General features: G+C 51.1%; 1 protein-coding gene and 1 long non-coding RNA gene across 2 annotated transcripts in view; both read right to left on the reverse strand.

Moving 5' to 3' along the window:
- The window catches only part of Rab7a (RAB7A, member RAS oncogene family), a 43,471-nt gene extending 24,750 nt beyond the window's left edge, over positions 1-18,721 (reverse strand). Inside the window, exon 1 of the mRNA XM_047534756.1 lies at positions 18,497-18,721. The gene's annotated coding sequence lies outside the window, so the exon portion shown is untranslated. The remainder of the gene's footprint in view (positions 1-18,496) is intronic.
- Positions 18,722-24,571: 5,850 nt separating this feature from the next.
- On the reverse strand, positions 24,572-26,139 carry LOC124971095 (uncharacterized). The gene is made up of 3 exons (XR_007106282.1): positions 25,921-26,139; positions 25,199-25,410; positions 24,572-24,927 (listed from the first exon to the last, which is right to left on the reverse strand). It is a non-coding gene; the product is annotated as an uncharacterized LOC124971095 (long non-coding RNA).
- Positions 26,140-27,038: the final 899 nt, after the last annotated feature.

A 27,038-nucleotide genomic window follows, 5' to 3' on the forward strand; every position in this document is an offset into this window, starting at 1 on the left:
CAGAACGTCATTAGGCATCACATCATGAAGGGGTCCTAGGTTTTAGGCATCCGCTTGGGGTCCTGCAAGGTGTCCCCCGCAGATCAGGGGGAACTACTGTGTTGTATTTCTTCACTCTAGGACTTCTCTTTGAATCTTTTAACATAATTCCATTCTCTCTTAACATTCTCTCTCTCTCTCTCTCTTTTTTGGTACCAAGGGTGGAACCCAGGGGTGCTTAACCCCTGAGCCACACCCCAGCCCTTTTTATATTTTATTTAGAGACAGGGTCTTGCTGAGCTGCTCAGGGCCTTGCTGAGTTGCTGAGGCTGGCCTCCAACTCGTGATCCTCCTGCCTCAGCCTCCCTAGCCGCTGGGATGACAGGCAGGCAGCAAGTGTCTGCATTCTGGAGGAATTAACTCGCCTGTGTGCCCGGCGCACATCAGAACTTTAATACTTTGCAAACATATTCCTCGGTTTTCTTGGAAACATCTTTCCGGAAGCATCCGTAAGAAAGCTGTGCAGCGACCTCCTCTCTCTGTAAAAGTGGGCGCTTCTGAAGGGAAGCGGGGCTCACGATGCTTGTGAAAGTGCTGCTGTCCCTGAGCAAGTTCCTCCTCCAGAAACAGCCCAAACCCATCGGCAGCCACGCCAGGATGTGATCGCGGGCGAGCAACCGCGAGCCTTCAATCAGACCCGGATGAAACCCAGGCGCGCGCCACGCCTGAACTGCCCAGGCCCCGGGCTAAGCCCGCAGTGCAAGATGGGTCCTGCCGCTCCTCCCAAGCCTGCCTGGGCCTCTGTCGCCTGCAAAGCCTGTCAAGTGGGCTTCCTCTAGGCTCGCCACAGCACCTCGGTGCTATGTTAGCCGTAAATCCTTCCACCAGAAAAACCCCCTCAAGTAGCATTCTCCTGCCACCCCCTCTAAGTACGTCACATGGGGAGGTGACCAGGACAAACTGGTGAGAAAGTGAGTCCCAACCCCTTTTTGATTCCAGTCACACCCCCAGCCCGTTTTACTTTTTATTTAGAGACAGGGTCTCACTGAGTTGCTCAAGGCCTCACTAAGTGGCTGAGGCTGGCCTCCAACTTGCGATCCTCCTGCCTCAGCCTCCCGAGCCACTGGGATGACAGGTGAGTGTGGCTCCGGGCCCTCCCTGGGCTCTGGAACAGTACCACCCCACGAAGCTCAAAGCTCACCCGAGATCCTCTCAGGAGTCCTGCGGAAGAAGGGGGCATCCGGTTCCAAGTTCCCCCCTCACGTCCAAGGCCGAGCATTGTAAATCGCTGCTCAAGAATGCCGGGTTTCACTCTGCACATGCCTGAAATAACCTGTGAGAACATTCTGCTAACAACAACAACAACAACAAAAGAACGCCTCGTTACCCACGCTGGGCGCTGGTGTCCGCCTGTAAACCCAGGGACTCGGGAGGCCGAGACGGGAGGATCACACGTTCCAGGTCAGTCTCAGCAACTGCTCGGGATCTGGTCTCACAATGGGGGCTGGCGGCACCCTGGCTTCCGTTCTGCTGCATTGGTGCATTTAGAAGGCCACAGTGCTGTCCCCCTCCTGGATGGACTCTGCCCCGCCTCAACCCAGAACGGGTATTCCAGGGGAGACGCACAGGCGCGTACTCTCAGCAAACACGTCAACGTGCACGTACATACAGATTTTTCTTAAAGAAGGACGCAGAACAAGCTGTGCTCCTAGCTGTGATCTTTCTCCTTTTCCACAGGACTGGGGATTGAACCCGGGGTGCTCTACCGCTGCGCTACGTCTCCAGTCCTTTCGATTTTTTATTTGGAGAAGCGGGTCTCATTACATTGCTCAGACTGGTCTTGAACCTGGGATCCTCTTGCCTTGGATTCCAGAGTTGCTGGGATTCCAGGTGTCTGGACAGTCTGTTTACGATCCAATAAAACTGTCATTTTTGAGCCCAGAGTGGTGGCGCACGCCTGTCATCCCAGCGGCTCGGGAGGCTGAGGCAGGAGGATCGCAAGGTGGAGGCCAGCCTCAGCAACTTCACAAGGTCCTGAGCAACTCAGCGAGACCCTGTCTCTAAATAAAATATAAAAAGGGCTGGGATGTGGCCCAGGAGTTAAGTGCCCCAGAGTTGAATTCCCCGTACCAAAACAAAACTATCATTTTTGTATGTCAACACCCCCCAGCAAAAAACCCAGGAATTTCCGAGAGCTCAGCACTGTCTCTTAGTAGGCACAGACCAAGACAGGACAAGGCTGGTTTGTCAGGTGTCCCTCTGATCTAGCAACACGCCGTCGCCTATTCACACACACACGCAGTTAAAGGGGTCCTAAAACCTACCGTCCAGCTTGCAAGATCCTACCAACCAGCGCATCTTCCGGAGCTGGCGCTCCATGTGCCCAACAGCCAAGAGGAAGATCCCTCGGGGCAGACGCTGCCTCAGTCCTTGGGCGGCTCCCAGCCCAGCACCACGATGCCCACAGCAGGCGACACTTCCCCTCCCCTGCGGCACAGGGCTGGGACACGGGCTGGGACACGGCGTTCCCTACCGCAGCAGGGGCAGCAGAAACGCCAAGTGCACTCTCAGATCCTGCACGCGGAAGTCACTCATTAACTCTCCACCGCGCGGCCCAGGGGTCCCTGCAAGACGGCCCCCTCCCTCCTCGGTTAACAGAAACCTGAGCGTGGCTGCTCCACGGCTCACAGAGCTGCAAGCCCCAGGAGACGGGAGCGGCGGGGGAGTTCCATGTAGGCAGGGCTCCTCGCGACAGGCACACGACTGGCCACACCTTCAAAAGACAGCAAGACCTGGCGCACGCTCGCCCCCTTCCCATCTAAAAGGCCACCGCTGCCAGGCTGTGGGGACTGCCGGTCATCCCAGAGACTCAGGAGGCTGAGGCCAGAGGACTGAAAGCTGAGGCCAGCCTCAGTCATTTAGTGAGGCCCTGAGCAACTCCGCGAGACCCTGTCTCTAAATAAGAAATAAAAAGAGGGCTGGGAGATAGCTCAGTCGGTAGAGTGCCTGCCTTGCAAGCACGAGGCCCTGGGTTCGATCCCCAGCACCGCAAAAAATAAATAAATAAATAAATAAATAAATGAATGAATAAATAGGGCTCAGGGTGGGGCTCAGGGGTTAAGCAGCCCTGGTTCGATCCCCAGTTCAATAATAAATAAATAAAATAGGAATAACACTTCTTCAGAAAACCTTCCAAACAAAACCTGACCCAATGGTCTAGTCTACCTGTGAAAATTAATTAGCCCCCCTCTTTATCTGTCCAAATTAATTCATAATACAACAAAAAAGAACTATTTTTCGTGATGCAAAGCCTGGCACATTCCTGTGGAAGCTGCCATTACTAACTAGCAGAAGGGATAAAGAAATCTAATTTGTCAAAGTCAGACAACAGTTAAGAGGCAATAATCTGGACGGCAGATGATGAAGTGAGTGCATGCTCAAACACAGCACGAGAGGCCAAGCAGGCCACACGCGACCTGCTCAGAAGCTTCAGGAACAGAATTCAAAGTCTAATGCTTGCGGGAAGAGCGGCGGGTAGGAGTCCACAGGATGAGACAAAGGGGGACCGGGGGACAGGCCCGGGAAAGATAGTGGAACAGACAGGACGGAACTTTCCTGTTCACATATGGACACACAACCAGGGAAGCTCCATGTCCTTTCCCACCACAAGGATGGGGAGTGATGCTCCAAGTGTGTGTGACAGGTCACAGTGCACCCTGCTGTCATGGACAGCTAAGGAAGACACATTAAAAAAAAAATCCCTAAGACAACAGGAATACAAAGATTAGAATATACGTATTATTCCCCCAGCCCCAGGGCTTCCTTGGGGTTAGCAATCAGGTTTTCTGCCATTTGTACAACTATTCTTTGCACAGGCCTGGGACGTAGTAGATGCTCAATAAAACACAGGCCTGGGACATAGTAGATGTTCAATAAAACCTGGCTTGACAATTATACAGTATCTGTTGTAGAGACACTGGAAAGGGTAACTTCCTCTAAGTTTCTTGATGAATGCTTCTGCCCATCAGATAAAGAGACCAGGACAAAGGACTGAAAGAGCAACAATTTAATCAGAGTCCAACTCCAGTCACAGGAAAGACAGAAAACTGCCTGGCTTACCAAAATATACCACAAAGCAGAAGCAAGCAAGGCAACCGAACTGTTCCACAGACAGAGAATGGAACAGAAGAGTTTAAAAAAGACACACGTGGGTGGCGTATGGGTGTGCGAGCAAATGATTTCTAGTCAAGTGAGGACGGATGATAACACGATGAAACGCTACGGACAACTGAGCAACCCGACCTCGTACAGAGAAACTCCAAATGGGCTAGGTACCTCACAAAACCCAGAAAAGAAAAGCAGTCGACAGCCGTGACACAGGAAAGCTTCTGTACTTCAAAAAACACACCCTCACCAGGTGCAGTGGCCCACACCTGTCATCCCAACAGCCCGGGAGGCTGAGGCAGGAGGATCGCAAGTTGGAGGCCAGCCTCAGCAACTCAGCGAGACCCTGTTTCTAAATAAAACATAAAAAGGGCTGAGGATGTGGCTCAGGGGTTAAGCAACCCTGGGGGTCAATCCCTGAAATGAAACAACGACAAGCATTAAAAAAAACCTCACCCCACCTGCCAAACCAAACCAAGAGGGAACAAGCCAAGAAGTATGTGCAGCGTGAAAAGAATCATATTCTTGCCACATGAGAAACTTATAAATCAGAGGCGGGGAATAACCCTCCCTGGGCTGCGGAGAACAAGAAGCCATTCACAAAGGGGATGAGGTGGCTAATGAAGGTCCTGCAGAGACCTTCGCCTACCAAGGAAACGCGATGTTGCTGTTTTGTTCTGGGGTGCAAGGGAGCGAGTCCCGGGACTCCCGCACGCTGGGCATGCGCTGTCCCACCCAGCTCCGCTGAAGCATCACCTCAAAGCCACCGAGAAAACAGCGGCACCTCTTTAAACGGGATTCTCAAAGTACCAACATGAAGGGCACCACCTGCCCAAAGGCAGTTTGGCAGGACAACCAAATTTTAAGGCTGCATAACCTCCACACGATAAGGAAGCGTTCAGACGCGTGCAAAAACATGCACACGCGATGGCTCTCCTAAAGCTGAAGCAAGTGAAACGCTCACACAGACGGTGGCTCGATTTTGAGGAGCGCAGTCTTACAAATCCACTGAGACCAGTATGTGGCGGGCTCACCTACCATGCCTCAGGCTCTGGGCTGGATTCCCAGTACTGCGGAAAGGGAAGAAAATTCTTTTAATTAGATTATGTGGATTTTTAAAGATTTAAGAACTCCATCTGCTGTTATTTTTTTTAAAGTTATCTTTATGTGGCTCGAACCCAGTACCTCACATGTGCTGGGGAGCCCTCTACCACGGAGCCCCAAAGAAAACCTTTTTTTTTGGGTGGTGCTGGGGATGGAACCCAGGGCTTTGGGCAGGCCCGGAAAAACTTTAAAAACAAAACAATGTGCTGAGCTCCTGATGCGGTGGTGCCTGCCTGTCATTGTAGCAGCTCAGGAGGCTGAGACCGGAGGATCAAAACTTCGAGGCCAGCCTCAGCCACGACCCTAGGTAGGCAACTCAGTGAGACCCTGTCTCTAAATAAAATAAAAACTTTATTTATAACATGTAGCTCAGTGCTTAAATGTCCTGGGTTCAATCCCTAATACCAAAAAAAAAAAAAAAAAGAATTTTATTTTTACTTTCAAGGAAAGATGTCTACCGTCGTGGTAAAATTTTTAAAAAGCAAACTGCAGAAGACTGTGTACTGTTGTGATTGCATTTAAATTTTATTTACAAAAGTTAACATTTTCCAGGCATGGTGGTTCATGCCTGTCATTCCAGCAACTTAGGAGGCTGAGGCAGGAGAGTTCCAAGTTCAAGGTCAGACTCGGCAACTTAGCGAGGCCCTGACTCAAAACAAAGACGGAACAGAGACGCAGCCTGCCACAATGCGATCTGTGGCGAGTCGGAGGAAATCAGTAAAAGGTGAGGATAGCGTGGGCTTCAGGGCTTATCCCCAGTGCACGGTGCGTGTGTTCTCAACTACTGTCACTGAATCATCCAGAGGGAACTATTCACAGGAACGATTCCCAGTCTCCTGCGCTACTTCTGTGATTTACAAGCAGGTCCTTTATTGCGGGGAGGGATACTGCGGACTGAACCCAGGGGCCCTTACCCACTGAGTTGCTCAGGGCCTCGCTTTTGCTGAGGCTGGCCTCCAACTCATGATCCTCCTGCCTCAGCCTCCTGAGTCACTGGGATCACAGGTGTGTGCCACCACGCCCGGCCTAAGCAGGTCCATTTTTTAAGGAAAAAATCTACCTGCCTAGCCCTGAGGCCATTCTTGGCATCTCATGAAGAAATAAATGGTAAGGCACCATGTCGGAGGCTTTCGTAACAGCTAGTGGGTCCTTTAAATTTCTGATGGTGTCATTTTGCCAGTTAGGATATTGCAAAAGCCACAGCAGTATGACCAAGAGCCAGAGAGTGTGACAATATGAAAGGATCTAAGCTGATCCACTTCTCTAACTTCTCGGAAAAGCAGGCTGAGCCGCAGCAACACACCCGCGAACCACACTGTGGAGCTGCTTCAGGACACGACCGCCCGCAGCTCCTCACGGGGATTTCAAACAACAGCAGGAATTTACACGTGTCCTTCTTTTCCAGCCGGGATCACAACAGATGCACATGCCTGTGTTTGTACTCGAAGCCACGGGGGAACATCCTCATAGTTCTTTTTACAAAATGGCGAATCTCTGGGGAAAAAGATCACTCTGGATACCCTGAAGATCCTTTCCTAGGACTGGCAAGACACAGATGAAATCCAGTGGCAATATCACTGTGGCAACGTGAGGAGGTTTCGGTAAAAGGTGAGCATAGAGCCCGGCGGGGTAGCACACGCCTGTCATGCCAGCAGCTCGGGAGGCTAAGGCAGGAGGATTGCAAGGTGGAGGCCAGCCTCAGCAATTTCACAAGGCCGGAAGCAACTGAGCGAGACTGTGTCAAATTAAAAAATGAAGGCGGCTGGGGATGTGGCTCAGTGGTTAAGCGCCCTGGATTCAATTCAGTACCAAAAAAAAAAAAAGAGGTGAGAATACATCGGGCTACAGTGGTCGGGAAAAGCCTAACAACACGGCTGGAGCCTGAGCTGAGGAGGCAGGAGCTAACAGGAGGCCAGGCAGAGATGAAGGGGAGCAGCGGGAAGCCAGCTGCGGGAGGCAGGGACCAAGATCGGTCAGGAAGAGTCTGCCCGGAAGGCACGAAGCCAGGCCAGCAGTCCATGAGGCCTGAGCCCAGGGCAATGGTAAAACAGAGAGGGTCCAAGAACCCAAGGCACGCTGGCCACCGCAGGGCGGTTACGTGGGCGAGGACCCTGGGTGGGGTGGGGGTGGCAGGAATCAGTAAAAACGCAGCCAGTTGAGGATTTCCAGGCTGATGATATGGAAGGCAGGGCAGGGCTAGGGCTGGACCCCTCCTTTCAGACCTACTATGTGCAAAGGCGACTTCAAGGCACGTGAGCTGAGGTCACCAGGCGAATCCCTGAAAAGCAGCTTACGACAGCAAAACAGTGAGTGACGACAGGCACCCGGCACCCAGAACGAGGCTGCTTTGATTCATTTTTTATATTTCTGATACCGGGGATTGAACCCAGGGTGCTTAACCCCTGAGCCACATCCCCAGCCCTTTTTGTATTTTATTTAGAGACAGGGTCTCAATGAGTGGCTTAGGGTCTCGCTGAGTTATGAAGGCTGGCCTCCAACTAGCAGTCCTCCTGCCTCAGCCTCCTGAGTCGCTGGGATGGGAGACGTGCACCACCACGCCCGGCCAACTCAGCCTCTTTGAGCATTTAAACAGCAAGGTGACCGCAGTAAGAAGCCACGGTGAGCGCTTCTTTCCCAACAGTACCGATCACAAGCCAAGGCCTCCCCAGCTGTGCCTCCTGGGTCCACCTCTTGGTTCCCTGGGTGGTGTGACTCACTCTGGCCAATGACTCGTAAGCACAAGTGATGTGCCATTACTGGGCAGGAACAATTAACCGTGGGCGCGACAGCCTCCAGGGGCTCTTTCTCCCTTTGCCAAGACAACCAAGCACATTCCACATGGAAGCTGCTCCTACGGCAGAGGACGATGCAGGGCTGGGGGTGCAGCGGCACAGTAGAGGGCTTGTCTAGCACGCACCAGGCCCTGGGTTCTATGCCCACACGGGGGAAATAAAACCAACCCAAACCACACAAAACTCTCTCTAGAAAACCCATGCTGAGCCGGGCGTGGTGGCGCTCACCTGCCATCCCAGGGGCTTGGGAGGCTGAGGCAGGAGGACCACAAGGTGGAGGCCAGCCTCAGCCTCTTAGCAAGGCCCTATGCAATTCTGCAAGACCCTGTCTCTAAATAAAATATAAAAAGGCAAAAGTGCCCCTGGGTTCAATCTCCAGTACCAAACAAATAAAATAAAGACAATCCATGCTGAACATGCAGAAAGAGCAGGGAAGAAACCTGTGTTGTCACTACAGCGGTGTGTCCGACACTGCTTGGAAATCCGCCACCAGGAAGCAGCCAACCCCCTAACAGAAGAGTCAAAGGATCTCTCTCTCACTTTCTGGTGGTGCTGGGAAATGAACCCAGGGGCACTACTACAACGCTTTTTATTTGTTATGAGGCAGGGTCTCTAAATGGCTGAGGCTGGCCTTGCACTTGCGATCCTCCTGCCTCAGCCTCCTAAGTGGCTGGGAACGCGGGTGCAGTAGCACAGGAGTGGCCCAAAAGCATGTCTCTGAAACAATGAAATGAAACTGAAGGCTAAAATTCACAAAAGTGGTTCAGTTCTTCCACAAAAGAAGCCATTATTAAGGCCGCAGAACCATCTCCACTCTTGGAACCCCGGGTGCTAGTCTCAGCCCCACGACTCGGAAGCTGCATGACGCCTAGCGGGTCTTGGCGAGCGGTTTCCTCATCTGGAAGACCATCAGTGACAAGTCAAAGGCTATTTGGTTTGAACTCATGAAGCTTAAACAAGGTAATGGTCGAGTTCTATAAAAGGTGCGGAGACTGTTCACAAAAGCACGTTCTGGGTCTCACCTTCCCACCGGGAGGGAAAAAACCCAGGCAACTCACAGGAGCAAGTTCCTTGTAAATCAATCACTGTTAAGAGGACACTCTCTCCCAGAATAATGGACTCTTTCTTTGGGGTTGCCCCCGGGTTGCTTAACCACTGAGCCACATCCCCAGCCCCTTTCTATTTTATTTTGAGACAGGGTCTCGCAGAGTTGCTCAAGGCCTTGCTGAGTGGCTGAGGCTGGCCTCCAACTTGCAATCCTCCTGCCTCAGCCTCCATATTACAGTCTGCGCCACGGTGTTGGGCTGGACTCTTGACTACTGTTCCCAGCTTTGCTGGGCTCTACCACCAAGCTACACCCGACCCTGTTCTCAGCTTTCCACCCTGGTACCAAACCAAACATTAAGAGTCTAGTCCGAAGCAAGACGCTGCCTTTTCTGCTTGATGGTAAGACAGACTGGAAAGCACAGAGCTGGCAACGCGGTTATATAAGAAGTATTTTCAGCAGCTCGAAGGCTTGATATCAACACTAGATATCGCGGGCATTTAGACAGTGGAACGGACTGTCCGTGCATTGCTAAGAGGAGCCCACGACGGGCGGGCTGGCTCCAGAGGAAAGCCAAATCAACTGCTCTCTTCCTCTACCCGCCCCGCAGGCCAGCTCCGACTTTCAACCTGCTGTTCAAGGCACTTTCTTTTGAAGAAGCTGGAGGCTGAACCCAGGGTGCTCTAGCCCCAAGCTACAGTCCCAGGCCTTTCTATTTTCTATTCTGGGATAAAGTCACAGAGGCTGGCCTCCAACTTGTGATCCTCGTGCCTCAGTCTCCCCAGCCGCTGGGACTGCCGCACGCTACCCTGTTAAAGGCACCTCTGGGTAGGCACCTCTCAGGACTAAGGACAACACCTGGACTTTGGCCCTGGCACCTCGGACGCCTCAGGGGGTCTCTTTAGGCACATTACAATGTCGGAGTCATTCCCGATGCGGAACCAGGGTGCCTCTAGCTCACTCCACAGGGGTGACGCTGTCTGTAGAGGACAGCACTGTCCACTAAAACCTGACCCTGTGACCATGTCTTTCCACGTGGCGTGGCAGCGCCTGGCCTTTCCGCCAGGTCCAGCCCGCAGTCATTCCCAAACTAGAGACGCTGCTACCCCAGCATCCGCTCGTCTGCTCATGCCATTCCCAACTCCAATGGTGACCCCAAGTCTCGCTCCATATTAATTTCACCCAAACCCCACTCAGCCCCTCCCTGTCCACCCAGTCACCAAACGGCTCTAGCTCAGTACCAGGGCCCTCGGCCACTGAGCCACCTCCCCAGCCCTTTTTATATTTTATTTAGAGACAGGGTCTTGCTGAGTTGCTTAGGACCTCGCTAAGTTGCTGAGGCTGGCCTCCAACTTGCGATCCTCCTGCCTCAGCCTCCCAAGCCACCGCACCCAGCTTCTAGCATTTTCTTTAAGCTATTTTTATGACTCTCATCTGCCCTCCAGGGCTCTCCATTTTGCACACCCCACAGCTGCCCGCAGTGCTTTCTTACAATAGACAATAACGATCTGTCGATCGAGCACAAGACACACAGCTTGTCGTTCACTAAGGCTACACACTGACACTGGCCCAGAAGCCTAACTGGCATATAGTTATGCGTAAACAGTCATTTGTGTGACCTGCAGAAACAGTAATTTACTCTGCAAAGTTAGAGCTGCAAAACTATTTACTTGGCCCCACAGACTGAACGCAGGGGCCTTTAGCCACAGAGCCACATCCCAGTCCTTTTTAATTTATTTATTTACTTATTTATTTTCTATGTTGAGGCAGGGTCTCACACAATTGCTGAGGCTGGCCTCCACCTGGCAACCCTCCTACCTCAGCCTCCCAAGCCACTGGGATGACAGGCGCGCGTCACTGTGCCCGGCTCTTAGAACTATAAAATTTGAAAACAAAAGTTGAAGTAATATTTCAAGATCCTTCAGAGAACAATGATTCATGCCGGCCCTCAAGGGGTTTGGGGTTGGGAAGGGGCAAAGTCTCATAAAGTTTCCATCAAACGAAGGTCTGTAGCGGAGGCTCAGAGTTCAAGATCCCGCGGCCAAAAAGCTGCAGGTCTGATGCCAGCTGACATCTGAATGGTCGACCAGTACGTGCCAAACGACCTCTTTCTAGCACGTGTGTGAGGGAATCCAGTATTTTAAGGACTCGGGGTGGGGGACAAAGTCTGAATGAAAGCACGGTCTACGCTGGTCATGTCCATACAGCACGTGGTTCTTCTGGGTCGAGTGCGACCAGCACAGGTGCAGAGTATAAAAGCAAAGATCCCAGGACCGAGAGTGTCAAGGGCTACCCGCTTACTCACCAGACTAAAGCCGTTCTGGGTTTGTTTTGGCACTAGGAACTGAACCCAGGGCTGCTTCACCTCTGAGCCACATCCCTAGCCCTTTTTCTATTTTATTTAGAGACAGGGCCTCGCTGAGCTGCTTAGGGCCTCGCTCAGTGGCTGAGGCTGGCCTCCACCTTGCGATCCTCCTGCCTCAGCCTCCCGAGCTGCTGGGATGACAGGTGCGCCCGGTGTCACTCTGCTTTTCTGATGCCAACACGTTTAATAAGAGGTAGTGTCAAACCGTGACACATTCTGCTGTAGGAACAACCTCCACCAAGCCCCTCAAGGGTTCCCTGCACTGATAAAGAAAGAGACTGTATCCCGGGGAAGAGGCCCCTCCCAGAGAGGCTAGAAGGAAGAAGCAAATAAGCATTAGCGAGCACGTGGAATATCTAGAACTCCCATGCTCCGCTAACAAGAGTGTGAACTAGCTGGGGGCCGTGGCGCACGCCTGTCATCCCAGAGGCCCCGGGAGGCTGAGGCAGGAGGATCTCGAGTTCAAGGTCAGCCTCAGAAATTCAGCAGGACCATGTCTCTAAATAACATATCTAGAGGGCTGGGGATGTAAACTGCTGTACTTTGAAAACGGGTCCCACTCACTACGGAGAGACCACCACAGGCTGAAGTGTGTCTCCGCCCCAGCTTCATATACTGAGAGTCCACCCCCACGGCCTCCGAATGTGACTTATTGGCAAACAGCACCTTTAAAACAGGTACTTAAGGTGAAATGAGGTCAGCAGGGTGGGCCCTGATTCTACATGACTGGTGTCATCCACCAGGAAGAGGCCAGGTGGCTGACACACAGAAGCAAGATCACATGGCTATCGGGCAAGACCGAACAAGCCACCCACCACCAAGGACAGAGGCTTTAGAAGAACCTCTTTCTCCCAATATCTTTTTTTTTTCCTTTGTGGTGCTGGGATTGAACCCAGGGCCTTGTACATGCGAGGCAAGCACTCTACCAACTGAGCCACATCCCCAGCCCCTCTGCCAATATCTTGATTGCAAGCTTCTACCTCCAGAATGGGTTGAAAATCAGCTGTTCTTCAAGCTTCCCCGTCCTTTAAGGCAGCTCTACCAAAAACAGATGCAGATGTGGACACTCAACCTATCTGCTTTATTTATCTTCTTGAGATGGGGTCTAAGTTGCCCAGGCTGGTCTTGAACTCCTGCCATCAAACAATCCTCCTGCCTCAGCCTCCCACATGGCCAGGACCACAGGTGTGCACCATGGCACCTGGCACTACTAACTGTAAATACATAATGATACAGCACGTCATGGAATAGTACTGAGCCATGAAAAAGGAATTAAAACTACAGATAAACTGGGTGTGGTGGCTCGGGAGGCTGAGGCAGGAGGCTCACCAGGCGCAGCCACTTAGTGAGGCTCTGAGCAACCTAGCAAGACCCTGTCTCTAAAGAGAATATAAAAAGGGCAGGGGATATGGCTCAGTGGTTAAGCACCCCTGGGTTCAATCCCTGGTACCAAAACAAGAAAGCAACGAAAAATCACACTTTATATTGTTAATATAAAGCCTCACAAACAACTCTGAGTTAAAGGAAGCAGATGCAGAATGTGATTCCATTTATGCAAAATTCAAGTCAAGCAAAACTGGTCCCAAGGGTTAGAGGGTCAGGGAGCTCAGTGGCGGGATGCTTGCCTTGCATGTGTGAGACGTGGGTCAGACCCTCAAAAAAAAAAAAGAAAAGAAGGGGCTGGGCTTGTGGCTCAGTGGCGGAGCGCTTGCCTGGCACGCAGGAAGCAGTGGGTTTGCTCCTCAGCACCGCATGAAAATAAATAAGTAAATAAAGGAAAGGTATCGTGTCCATCTACAACTAAGAATTTCTAAAAAGGAAGAAATGAGCATACTTTTTTTTTTGCTTCATTGTATTTTATTATTTTTATTTTTTAATCAGCATACTTTTTTTGCTTCATTGTATTTTATTATTTTTATTTTTTAATAATTATTTTTAAATAAAAATATTTTTTTTATTTTTAACCCCAGGGGCAGGGGGTGCTAACCGCTTGAGGGCAACGCAGGGGTGTTTCTGAGTTGATGACGATTCGCCAAGTCCTTCAATTATCTGTGCACTTTCCTGGACGGGGCTGGTTGACTCAAATACAGAAATGACAACTCGCTGAAAAATTAGAAGGGCCACTCCAGTGACACCTGGCAAGGAAATTGTATTCTGGGGCTCCAGGCCTCAGGCTCACCACCTGTTGCCACGGAACATTTGGAAAAAATATAGTTGGTCACATGGTCCCCGGCTTCCTATCTTTTGAGTGTCCCTTAGGACAGGTAGCGCACTTCAAAGGAGCCAAGAATGGCCCTCTCTTCCACACTTAAATGCTCACACCATCCTGGCGGGGCGAGTGTTCAATTTCATTAAAAGAAAAACAAATTAAAGTATACATTCAGAGAAGGAAAACCGCCAGTTAATGGGAGTGGTCTTGCTCTTAATAGAGCATCGTAAATCTTCCTTCTTCATACTTCCTACCTATTTTTTAAACGGAATTATAATTTTCCCAGCAGCTTGGGAGGCTGAGGCAGGAGGATCACAAGTTGGAGGCCAGCCTCAGTAACTCAGCGAGGCCCTAAGCAACTTGCAAGACCCTGTCCTTAAATAAAACACAAAAAGGGCTGGGGATGGGGCGCAGGAGTTAACTAAAAAAGGTGGCTGGCGGGGGCTGGGGACGTAAGTCAGGGGTCGATCCTGGAAAAAAATAAGCACATCAAGGCCCCCCGAAATGAGGTGGGTCACTCCCAGAACGTCCCCAGTGGGAAGCAAGCCATCTTTACCCCTGAGACCCAGGGAGCACAGAGCACCTCCTCCAGTCTAGCTGGCAAGTCACACAAACGAGACCATCTGAGCGACGCCAGGCTGCAGATCCCTAACCCGGCCACCCAGGTCCTGGGTCTCGGGCTTCCTCAGACGGCTCCAGGCCAGTGGCTGGCAGGCAGGGACAGGGAAGTGGACAACAGAATCAGGCTGACAGATCTCCAAGGCAGTGATGACGTCACCCAAACAGAGCGCTGGGCGAGCCCCACGCCCCGGGCAGTGAATACGGCCACTTCTAGCCCAAGCACCCGGCCAACGCTGTGTGTCACCCCTGGAGCCAAATCCCCAGCTTCCTCCCTCCCTGCAGGAGCCCTGCTGCCGAGGGGCTGTCCTCAAGCAGCTGTTTCTGGAAGGCTTCTCAAAGCCCTGGCTCCATTCCCCCCGCGTCACCTCCACCTCCGACCCTCAGATCACCGTCCATGACCACGACCAAGAGAAAAATCTTAAAAACAATGTGAAGCTAAAGGCGAGCCGTTTCCCCGTCTTTAATGCCGTACAATCAGGGGGGACAGTCAGCGCGGAGAAGCCCTGGAAGAAGCAGGCGGAGAGGGGAGCTCGCTGCAAACGCCGCAGAGGCAGCGCAGAGACGCCCTGGGCCACCGACGCGGGCGAGCTTGACAACACAGAGCCGGGGACGCCGAGGTCGCAACGGGAGCCCGAGATGGCGGTGAGTCAGCAGAGCCAGCGCCAAAGGCCAGGGTGGGCAGCAGGTGGTCCCCAGCTTAACCCTTCAAAAGACATCAGCACCAAGAGCCACCAAGCCTTGGCTGGGGACACTCTCCTTTGACCCCCTTGCCCACAAGCGCCCAGGCCAGCATCTGGGCAAAGGGGTCGCAGCCACCTTTGCTGACTGACATGGACGGAGAGGGGCAATTTCTCCCAGGGTTACAACAGAAGCAAGGGGCTCGCCTGGCACCGCGTAAGCACAGAATAAACGCACTGGGTCCACCTAATAAAACACAGAAGCGCTGGGGATGTGGCCAAAAAGAAACAGGAACCAAAGGGTAAGATATTTATGTCACACGCCCGAGAGGACAGCGCAGAGAGGAGTGTGGTCTGGGTGCACCCCAGCTCTGCACGGAATGTCAACGCCAAACATAAAGGTAAAAATGTGACCAAGGGTGGAAGTTTCCTTGAAGACGCCTTAAAAAATCTCAGCAAATAACCAAAACTTTCTGGCTTCACTTGGTGGTGGAGTGAGAAAATTGATTCGAAGCCACATTTTACTAGAAGGCACTGACTACTCTTTGATTACAGGGCTGAGGGGCTCTGATTAAGAAGAGGCAAAGTTGGAAAGCCAGGTGTGGAGGCGCACGCCTGGAATCCAGCGGCTGGGGAGGCTGAGGCAGGAGGATCGCAAGGTGGAGGCCAGCCTCGGCAACTTGGCAAGGTGCTAAGCAAGTCATTGAGACCCTGTCTCTAAATCAAATATAAAAAGGGCTGGGGATGTGGCTCAGTGGTTAAGGGCCCCTGGGTTCAATCCCTGGTGCCAAAAAAAAAAAAAAAAAAAAAAAAAAAAAATCACAACTGGTGGTCGTGGGGAATTAATAAAAAAAAGAAAAAAGAAAAAATACTGCCCCACTGGTGGCTGGCAGTTACCCACGGGGACACACTAATGAAACTATTTTTAGAGTGCCTTCTACAGTCCACTGTCCTATCTGTTTACTCATGCAATTCGATCATAAATGTTGTGGAGACACAGTGGCCAGGGCTTTTATCAAGCACTGGTACTGATCCTATGACTGGTGCGACATTAAGCTTTCTTGTCAGTTTTAGAAAAAAAATCCAGCCTGCCAAATGTACCTTTGCTCAAAGACACTGCAGTGCAATGTAATGACAGTGACATGGTCTCCCTCTCCAGTGAACCAAAATTGCCACTGGAGCAAAGAGAGAAACAAGTTTCCTGCTGAAGGTTACTTTTCAGGAGACAGGATCAATTAGAAACTGCCACGCTACTTTCTACACTTTCCAGAGCAAACCATACAGATACTGTTGTTCAGATCAACAGAGCTTTCCAGTCGCCAGCGCACCAGACTCTCTGGATCCCTGACCCGATCCCTGACCCGTCACCTGCAGAGCTGAGCCATAACTCCTCTTTCCAAAAGCCTCAAGTTCTCCCAGCAGCTTGGGAGGCTGAGGCAGGAGGGTCGCCAGTTCAAAGCCAGCCTCAGCAAAAGTGAGGCCCTGAGCAACTCAGTGAGACCCTGTCTCTAAATAAAAAACAAAATAGGGCTGGGGTGTGGTTCAATAGTCAAGTACCCCTGGGTTCAATCCCCGGCACCAAAAAAAAAGTAAACCTCAAGTTCTCGGCCAAGTCATTCCAGCAGAGTTCATGGCTATGATCACTCAACATTTTACAATTCCTTGGGGACAAGAACCATGCCTGTTCCCTGAGTCAATTTCGAGCAACGCCTGATGCATGCGTGGTAGATACTCAAAACATTTCATGAATGAATGGAAAGGTGCTCATCATTGCTGTCCTCGGTACGCAAACATTATACAAGGCTACAATCCATATTAGTCACTTCAATTTGCCAATCTGGGTAGCAAAGTAAATAAAGCAATAAAAATGGACACAAGAACACAACAGGGTTATGGGCACCAAGCTTCAGCGTGGCCAGTGTCTTCAAGCCTTTATAACTACTTTCCAGTTCTGAAACTCAAATCTGAACAAATCCTCCCAAGTGTGAAGAGAGAAACACACTAACAGGAGACTTTATTAAACCACGGATGAGAAGTCATGCGGCTAATCAGCTGTTGAAGTCACAAGGAAGAGACAAGGGTCTGTTCTTTAGAATTCAAAGATGCAGTATTTCCAATAGGGAAGAACCGACTAGCTGGACATTCAAGAATTATGGTAGAAAGAAAGGTTTATTTTTTGTTTTGTTTTTGTTTTTGAGTGATGGTTACGGGATATTGAACCCAGGGGGCACTGGACCACTGAGCTACATCCCCAGCCCTATTCTGTATTCTATTGAGAGACAGGTTCTCACTAAGTTGTTTAGCATCTTGCCAAGTTGCTGAGGCTGGCCTCCAACTTGCGATCCTCCTGCCTCAGCCTCCGAAGCCACTGGGTGAAAGAAAGGTTTCCAAGGCAGGTTTGCCAGGTCTAACTCATTGGAGATAAGATTTAGGAATGAAACATTCCGAATCAATTCAGTACCTCGGCAGAATTCAAGAGCTTCCAATTTGGTGACACTACACTACACAAATACGAATTGTTTAAGTCACAAATGCAAACGAGACAGGGCTTTCAGGTGGAAGTAACGCTATCAGAGAGGTTCCCAAATGACATCACTAGGAAGGAAGTGGAGGAAGGAGGTGATGGACAGATGGCCAAAAGTAAATCTCAACCTCAGGAGTGGTTGGAAGTTGCAGGCTGAGTACGGAGCTCCGGGCTTGAATCTCTGCTCTGGAACTGATGAGCAGTGTGACCTTGAACAAATCACTTAACCTCTCTGTTCTTGATTTCGTCTACCAATAAGTGGGCACATCACCAGCATATTCGTGGGACGGTCCTGCCACGCTGCCAGGCGTACAAGGAACGCTCCCACCTTGGCAGGGATCAGTCTCGGCGTTCCCACTTTTAGGACTCGCTCGGCGGCCGGCCCGAGGTCCCCAACACGTCGGAATGCAAAACACGGCTCCCCGGCCGGCCACCACCTCCCTCCCCCCAACCCAGGAACTTTGCAAACTTCTCTCAGGATTTACCGTGACACGCTTGTGACAAAAAGCTCCCTGTCCGGCGGGGCCAGAGCCGTCTCACATGTGCACGGGGTCCGGGGCCAGCCCGGGGCACGTGACCGGCTCCCCGCTCGCCTCGGCCGGCCCCGGGGCGCCGTCCCCCCGCCCACACGGCCGCGTCCCCGCAGCGCAGCGGGCGGAGTCCGCTCCACGCCCGCCTCCCCGGCTCGCCCTCCCAGGCACTCGCGCCGGTCCCGCCGCCAGTCGGGAACGCCCTCCGCGGACCCCCATCTCGATGCCACCCGCGAACGACGGTCGGCCACCCGCGGCCGGGATCGGCCACCCGGCCCGAGGTCACACCCGGCGACCTCTGACCCTTCCCCGCCCGGGTGCGGCCCCGGCCTGGTCCCCGGGCGGGAGCGGCGCCGAGGATTCCCCGCGAGGCCCGGGCTGGGCCGGGAGCCCGTCCGGGGCGGGGAGGACGCGAGGCCCTGGCGACCGAGAGGCCGCGGAGGGGGATGGGGCCGGGCCGCTGGCCAGGCTGGGCCCGCTGCTTACCGCGGCCGCTGCGCTGGGGGCTCCGGGCCGGGCGCGTCGCGAGGGCTCCCGCCGAGGAGGAGACGCAACAGAGGGCAGGGGACACAGAAGTCCAAATTCCGGTGCCAGGGGACTCCTGGGCGCTGTCTCTCAGCCTCCAACGCCGCCGCTGCCGCCGCCTCTGGCTTTATGGCCAAGACTCCGGCCCCGCTCCCACTTCCGCCACCGCCGCCGCCCCGAGAGGAAGTACCTGTCACGAGACGCTTGACGCCGGGGGTGCGGGGGAGGAGCCCCGCCTCAACCTTGCGTCACGTTCCGGCCGCGTAGGGCCTGGGCCCGGGTCACGTGGTGTAAACATGTCTGCCCCCAAGTGGGAGGCGCCATCTTGGAGACCCGTACAAGGAGCAGGGCGGCGCCATGTTGGACCCACAAACCAATTCCTCAGCCATCCCCCGTTAGTCCACAATAAAGAATGCCAGAGCAAAGAGAGCGAGGAGAAACCGGCCCTTCCAGTAGCGTCCCGATTTGGAAGGAACCCATCAGCCAACCGAGTGTCCTGAGGTTTGCAAGCATCATCAAAGCTTGCTGTACGAAAAAAAAAAAAAAAAAGCTTGCTGTAGGAAAGGACTTCACCAAGGAGAAATCTCTGAGCAATGAGAGACAAGACAGTATTATTCGACAGATTCACGCAGGGACGAGACAGCCGTCATCTTTACTGTGCACCTAAACTACACCTTTGGATTGTCTCTATTTAGCCTTACTTTGACCACTTACACAAGGTGATCATCACCATTTTACAAATAAGGAACTGAGACAAGACCTAGCTCACACATTAAAGGGTAGGGTGGGGCTGCGAACCAGCGCGTCTGTCCGTGCCCGTGTGTGTGATCGCGCGAGGGGAGTGAAAATGCTTGCACCATGTGTGTGGCTGGCAACAGAGACAAAGGGATGAACTAGGCATGACCAGAACACCTTTGGTAGAGGAGATAGCCCAACAAAATCCTGCTAGCACCCTCCGGAGCACCAGCCCCATCTGAACACACCCAGATCTCTTCCGAACGTCTCATCTTCAACACGTGCCCCTCTCAGAGTCTTTTCTTGTTTTGCCAACATGCAAACTCCATTTGTTTGGTGGTCCTGTCCAAAAACCTTGCAATCATTCTGAACTCCTATAGCGACCTCCAAAAAGATATATATCATGTCCCAGAACCTGGGAAAGTGATCTGATTGGGGAAAAGGGTCTTTGAAGATGTTAGCATCTCAAGAGGAGATCATCCTGGATGATTTAAGTGAAACCTATACCCAATGACAAGTCCTCTTAGAAGAGACGCAGTAGCTGAGCCACGCCTGTCATCCCCGCAACTCGGGAGGCTGAGGCAGGAGGATCTCAAGTTCAAAGCCAGCCTCAGCACTGGCCAGTCACTAAGCAATTCAGTGACACCCTGTTTCTAAATAAAATACAAAATATGACTGGGATGTGGCTCAGTGGTGGAGTACCCCTGGTTTCAATCCCCGGTACCCCCCACTGAAAAAAAATAGACACAGTAGAGTCCCACAGAGAAGTCCATGTGAAGATGGAATCTAGGATTGGTGTGAGAACAAGATAAGGATGCTGACAGCCACCAGAAGGTGGAAGAAACAAACAAAAGAGCAACTTAGAGACTTTTGGCTGGGTGCCATGGCACTTGCCTGTAATCTTAGCATCTTGGGAGGCTGAGGCAGGAGGATTGTAACTTGGAGGCCAGCCTCAACCACTCAGCGAGACCCTGTCTCAAAATAAAATATAAAAAGCACTGGGGATCTGGCTCCGCGGTTAAGGGTCCCTGGGTTCAATCTGGTACCTTAAAAAAAAAAAAAAAAAAAAAAAAAAAAACTCTTTCTGGCCTCCAGAAATGTGAGAGAATACAATTCAATTCTAAGGTTTTAAGTCAACAAATTTGAGGTAATTTGTTGCAGCAGCCCTATGAAAGTAATTCGGCTTCTTTATATCACTTATACTCCTCATCCACAGTCTCCAGAGTATATCTAGAATGTGACCAAGTTCTTATAGTCTCTGCCACTATAAACTGACTGAACGTGCATCCTTTTAAACCTGATTTATTGCAGCAAGCTGGATTTCCTGTGTCCTGTCCTACGCACCTTGTCCCCAATCCATTCTCAACACAGCCTCAAGAGTAATTCTATAAAAATGTCAATCCCTGCTATCCTGCCACTCAAACTTCTCCCATAAGTTGGAGTGTCACAATGTGGGGATTTAAAAAGATCCCTCCAAAGGCAGAGGAAGCCTTTGCTTGGCTCTTCCAGTTTCAAAACATGCAACGCAAAAGATTTTAAGGATGCATCAGGTTTTAGCAAAGGGGAGGAGGTTGGAGAGAAAGTGAAAAGTGAACCTACACATTCTCACACAGACTTGTGGCTTTCAGAAGTAAAGAGTAAGCTGGGCACAGTGGCGCACACCCGTCATCCCAGCAGCTCGGGAGGCTGAGGCAGGAGGATGGCAAGTGGGAGGCCAGCCTCAGTCACTTAGCAACTCAGCAAGACCCAGTCTCCAAATAAAACATACAAAGGGCTGGGGTGTGGCTTCAAAACTAGGGCACTTGCCTAGCATCCTCGAGGCCCTGGGTTCCATCTGCAGAAATGCAAAACAGGTCACAAGGCATCTTTGGAATCTATACCATGTGTGAGGAGGAGCCCTGGAAGATTTTAACCAGAGCAAACCTGTCTCTGTGTGTGAGACGTGTTTCCTCCACACGTTGCTTGCGTGACGGAGGGTTTAGAGGTACTATCCTTCTTCTTATTTTCACACTGTGAGCCTATGGTGGGCTCTTGCCACAGCCCCATGACACAGATCACTCAACACTTTTTTGTGGGGGAGTACCAGACATTGAACCCAGGGACACTTACCCACTGAGCCACCTCCCCAGCCCTTTTTATATTTTATTTAGAGATGCAGTCTTGCTGAGTTGCTTAGGGCCTCGCTGAATTGCTAAGACTGGCCTTGAACTTGTGATCCTCCTGCCTCAGCCTCCTGAGTCGCTGGGATGACAGGTGTGCACCACCCCACCCAACCTATTTTATTCCTGTGATGTGTAGGACAGGAAGCAGCTTTATAGAATTTATAAATTTCTCTGGGTTTTGCTATTTTAAACACCTCATGACCAGGGAGGAAATGAGAGGAAGAGACTGGGGTCCCACAGTACCCAATAACCTAAAGACCTCCCGCTAGGCCCCGCCTCTTAAAGGCTCCACCGCCTGCCAAGAGCACCACTCTGAGGACCAAATGGTTAACACATGGGACATCAAAGATTCAAACTGCAGCAGGAATGTTAATCCTCCACATTTCTAGGCTCTGTTACCTGGCTCTTGTGTGAGTCCACGTGGGTAGGCCCTGGACAATGACCCTGCCACAGCTCCTGCTAGGAACAGTTCCAGTTCAGCTGGGCATGATGGCTCCTGCCTGGAATCCCAGTGGCTCAGGAGGCTGAAGTGGGAGGATTGCAAGTTGGAGGCCAGCCTCAGCAACTTAGCAAGGCCCTAAGCAATTCAGCAAGACCCTGTCTCTAAATAAAACATAAAAAGGGCTGGGATGTGGCTCAGTGGGTAAGCACCCCTGGGTTCAATCCCTGGGACCAAAATAAAACAAATCAAAATAAACATGCTGAACTAACCCCCAAGGCTCTGATTTTAAGTGGTAGAGTCTTTGGGGCCTGGATAATCATTGAGGGCTTCAACTTCACAGATGGGATTAGTGGCCTTAGAAAACAACTTGAGGTCTGATGATCTACTCTGCCACCCAGCAAGAAGGCACCCTCTTTGAAGCAGAGAGTGGACCCTCACCCGGCTCCAAATCTGCTGACACCTTGAACTTGGACTTCCCAACTTCCTGATAGATTGCTACTTTTATGAACTACCCTGTTTAGGGTATTTTGTTACAGCAGCAGGGACGAACTAATACAGCTTTACTCTCAGGCAGTTCTAGTCCAGGTGACACGGAAGTCCCTCAGCAGTTCTGGATGTGTCTTATTTTTTATTTGTGGGCAACAAAAGCTTTCTTCAGCAGCTCTGCTGCCCCCTCTGCAGAAAGAAAAAAAGAAAAAAGACCCAGACTTGTGTTATTGGTCCTAATTGTCCCAGATGTGGTCCAGGGTCCACTTTCAAATGAGTCACTGTGGGAAGAGGGCTGGGGTATGGTCTGTATGCAGGAAGGCTCTAGAACGCAGCTCTGGCTAACATCTCATGAAAGACAGAGACGAGGAAGATAAAATATCTTTTTTTTTTTTTAAATGGTCCCAGGGATTGAACCCAGGGGTGCTTACCCACTGAGCCACATCCCCAGCCCTTTTTATGTTTTATTTAGAGACAGGGTCTCGCTGAGTTGCTAAGGGCCTCACTAAGTGGCTGAGGCTGGCCTCCACCTTGGGATCCTCCTGTCTCAGCCTCCCGAGTTGCTGGGATGACAGGCGTGTGCCACTGTGCCCAGCATGGATGTCTTTGTAGGTGTTTCCCTGCTCTGCAGACCACAGCTCCTGCAGCATAGCGGTGGTAACTGGTTCATCCAGAAGCTGAAGACTAATTCCTTTTGAATGAATTTATGAACAAATGAACAAAACTTCATTTCCTTTGTAGTATGTGATAGAAAACTGCCCCAAGCCACCACCTGAGACATCCCTTACCCAGCAACTGACACATAGCTTCAGTCATCCCTTGTAATGTGCTGAAGCATGATATAAATCCCATCCACACCTCATTCTCACAATAACTCGAGAGAAGTGGGATTTATTACCACCAGTTAAACGGAAAATGGAAATCCTGAGCTCAGAGAGCGTGGGGGAAATTTCTCCAAAGACAAAGGAGCTCAGACTGGGAGCTGGAGGTTGGGGGAAGTTAGCAGAGATTAAAGATGAAGTTGGGTCAGGGATCTGGGGCCAGTCAGGGAGTGATTCCTGAGTGGATGAAGGACCGAACCAGACAAAACTGACCATTTTATTTACATATTTATTTTTTTCTGATTATTTTGCAGTACAGGGAATTAAGCTCAGGGATGTCCTATCACCAGGCCACATCCTCAGCCCTTTTAATATTTTACTTAGACACAGGGTCTCGCTGAGTTGCTTATGGCCTCTCTTAGTTGCTGAGGCTGGCCTCCAACTTGTAATCCTCCTGCCTCAGCCTCCTGAGCCGCTGAGATTCCAGGCAGGAGCCACTATGCCCAGCTGAACTGGAACTGTTCCCAGCAGGAGCTGTGGCAGGGTCATTGTCCAGGGCCTACCCACGTGGACTCACACAAGAGCCAGGTAACAGGGGCTGGGGAGATAGCTCAGTTGGTAAAGTGCTTGCCTTGTAAGTACAAGGCCCTGGGTTCGATCCCCAGCACCAAAAAAAAAAAAAAAAAAAAAAAAAAAAGCCAGGTAACAGAGCCTAGAAATGTGGAGGATTAACATTCCTGCTGCAGTTTGAATCTTTGATGTCCCATGTGTTAACCATTTGGTCCTCAGAGTGGTGCTCTTGGCAGGGGTGGAGCCTTTAAGAGGTGGGGCCTAGCGGGAGGTCTTTAGGTTATTGGGTGTTGTGGGACCCCAGTCTCTTCCTCTCATTTCCTCCCTGGTCATGAGATGTTTCCTGCTCCACCCTGGTGGACTCCCACCATGATGTCAGCAGCAACCAGGTCAACGTATGGTGGATTGGAACGTGCAAAACTAGGAACCAAAATAAACCTTTTTCCTTCATAAGTTGGTTTTCTCAGGTATTTGTCATGCTGAAAAGCATGTGAGACTCAGGATTTGAAGAGGGGGCTGGGAGCTGGTCTCTGTTCCTCTTCTCCCCAGCTGACTGTTCTGTCTGGCCTTGTGTCAGAGCTACAAAGACAAATGCTCCTGCTAAAATATTCTTTGCATTTGTCTGAAATTCAAATGTAATTGGTGTGTGATCTGGAAGCCGATCCAGTATTTGATCTAATGACCAGCTGTGTTTGCTGAGAGTCTGTGACCGGTTTGTTGACATAACCCTTTGTGTTTGGTCTCCTTCTTCACTTCCTTCTCTTCTTCCTTTCCTCCTGCTACCCCAGGTTTGAACTCCTCAATAAAGTGACAGCATGTTGAGCTTGGATGAGACTCATTTTTATTTTTGTACCAGGGATTGAACCCAGAGGCGCTTAACCATGGAGCCACATCCCAGCCCATTTTATCTTTTATTTACAGACAGGGTCTTGCTGAGTTGCTCAGGGCCCTGCTGAGTGGCTGAGGCTGGCCTCCAACTTGCGATCCTCCTGCCTCAGCCTCCTGAGCTGCTGGGATGACAAGAGTGTACCACCGTGCCCGGCAAGTGAGAGGAATTCTAAGAGACCCACCCTTAATGCTTGCAGAGTGGGGGCACAGCAAGGGAGACGGGCATTTTATTTCCCAGCAGAACCCGCGACTAGACTGCACGTGAGTTGATTCTGCTCTCTTGATTCCCTGGAGCAGGAAAGGAGAGAGAAGGACAGGGGAGAGGCTGGTTGTGGGGCAGCTGCCTGCAGACCCCAGTTGGGGAGGCTAAAGGGTGGGACTTTCCCAGAGTCCAAGCATTGGTCTAACAAGGCCCTGGGCTTGAACCATTGCATCAGTTCTTTGTTCTTGCAAAATGAATACACCTCAAAATTTAGTGTCATAAAACAGTGGTCATTCATTATCTCGCCATGTCTGTATGTTGGAGTTCAGACAGGCAGAGCGTCAGAGACTGACTTACCTGCACTCCGTGGTCTGGAGACTCAGCTTGTCTTGGAAGCTCAAGGAGTGGGGCCTGGAACCATCTGGAAACTTGCCAGGGGCTAGGGAATCCGCTTCCAACCTGGCTTGTATACAGAGTTGGCAAACCGGGATTGACAAATTGAATTCTTTCCATCGGCTGCTTGAAGGTCTCCATGAGATGGATGCTGACTTCACCCTTGAGGAAACAATCTAAAGGACAACAGAAGAATTGGCAATGTCTGACATATCCAAGCCCCAGAAGTCATGTACCGAGGAGGGTGTAGTGGCGCATGTCTGTCATCCTAGCAGCTCGGGAGGCTGAGGCAGGAGGATCACAAGTTGGAGGCCAGCCTCAGCAACTGAAAGGCCCTATGAAACTCAGCAAGACCCCATCTCTAAATAAAATATTTTTTAAAAGGGTTGGGGATGTGGCTCAGTGGTTAAGTGCCCCTGGATTCAATTCCCAGTACAAAAAAAAAAAAAAAAAAAAAATGAAGTCATAGTCTGTTGTGGCTACAAAATTCTAATCATCACACAGGTCATCTTGGACTCCTGGTGAGAGGAGACTACAGCTGGACGTGAACAGCAGGAGGTAAGGATCACTGGGGCCAACATGGAAGCTGGAGAGTACAACTGTTGTATTACTCCATTTTCCATTGCTATAGCAAACTACCTGAGGCTGGGTGATGTTCAAAAGAAAAAAAGGTTTGTTTAACTCACAATGTGGGAGGCTGAAAGTCTGATTGTGTGGCCCCCTCAAGTCAGCCTCTGGTGAGGGCTCCCTTGGCTACATCATATCATGGCTGAATCCCATGCAAGAGTCATCACCTGATGAGACAAGGAAGCCAGAGAGAGTGGGCAGGGACCAGGCCGTCTCTCCAAGGGTGGTGTTCCCCAATCACCTTCCCAGTCGTCTTCCACTAAGCCCCACCTCTTAAAGGTCCCGCTACCTCTTAATGAACACCAGGCTGAGCAGCAAGCCTTCAATACAGGCGTTTTTGGGGAGATATACGATGTCCCAACTAAAGCAAATCTTGCTGGAAGGAATGGATAGAGAAGCGGGGAGGCCTTGGGAGGAGCTCAGGAGTAGGGAGACCTCATGCCTGAGCCAAACCTCCCTTCCTCTGACTCAGAGCTTTGAAGGACTCCACTGATTCTGTGAATGATTGACACGTGCCCCAGGTCCTGCAGAGGACGTCACAGGCCAGCGAGCACGGCCAGAGAAGCAGCCGTGGCCCTGTATCATCTAATAACGGGCCACCTTGTCCAACCGCCTTCTGGTGTCACCTTGGTCATAAATCAGATGGCTATTTATTTATGCATCTATTTCTAGATTCTGTCGCGGTCCATTAATCTGTTTACCTGTCCTTCTTGCCAATCGCACGCTGTGTTCATGACGTACTGACCCAAGAGTCCTGCTATCTGCTGGTGCAATCCCCTGACTTTCCTTTCCTTCTCTGGTCTCCTTGGCTATTGCTGGCCTCCACTAGAAATGTAAAAATAAATTTGTCGATTTCCACACACAAAAACCCTGCTCAAATAATGGCCAGAATTGCATGGATATATTCACAGAAACATGTGGTTGGAATTTTATCAAATTGTACATTTAGGATGGAAAGACTTTTGTCAGCCGGGCACGGTGGCCCAAGCCTGTAATCTCAGCAGCTCAGGAGGCTGAGGCAGGAGGATTGCAAGGTGGAGGCCAGCCTCTGCAACTTAGTGAGGCCCTAAGCAACTCAGTGAGACCCTGTCTCCAAATAAAAAACAAAATAGGGCTGGGGATGTGGCTCAGTGGTTAAGCGTCCCTAAGTTCAAATGCCGGTATCAAAATAAATATA

Source organism: Sciurus carolinensis, chromosome 19 (genome assembly GCF_902686445.1).
Source record: "Sciurus carolinensis chromosome 19, mSciCar1.2, whole genome shotgun sequence".
Taxonomy (NCBI): Eukaryota; Metazoa; Chordata; class Mammalia; order Rodentia; family Sciuridae; genus Sciurus; species Sciurus carolinensis.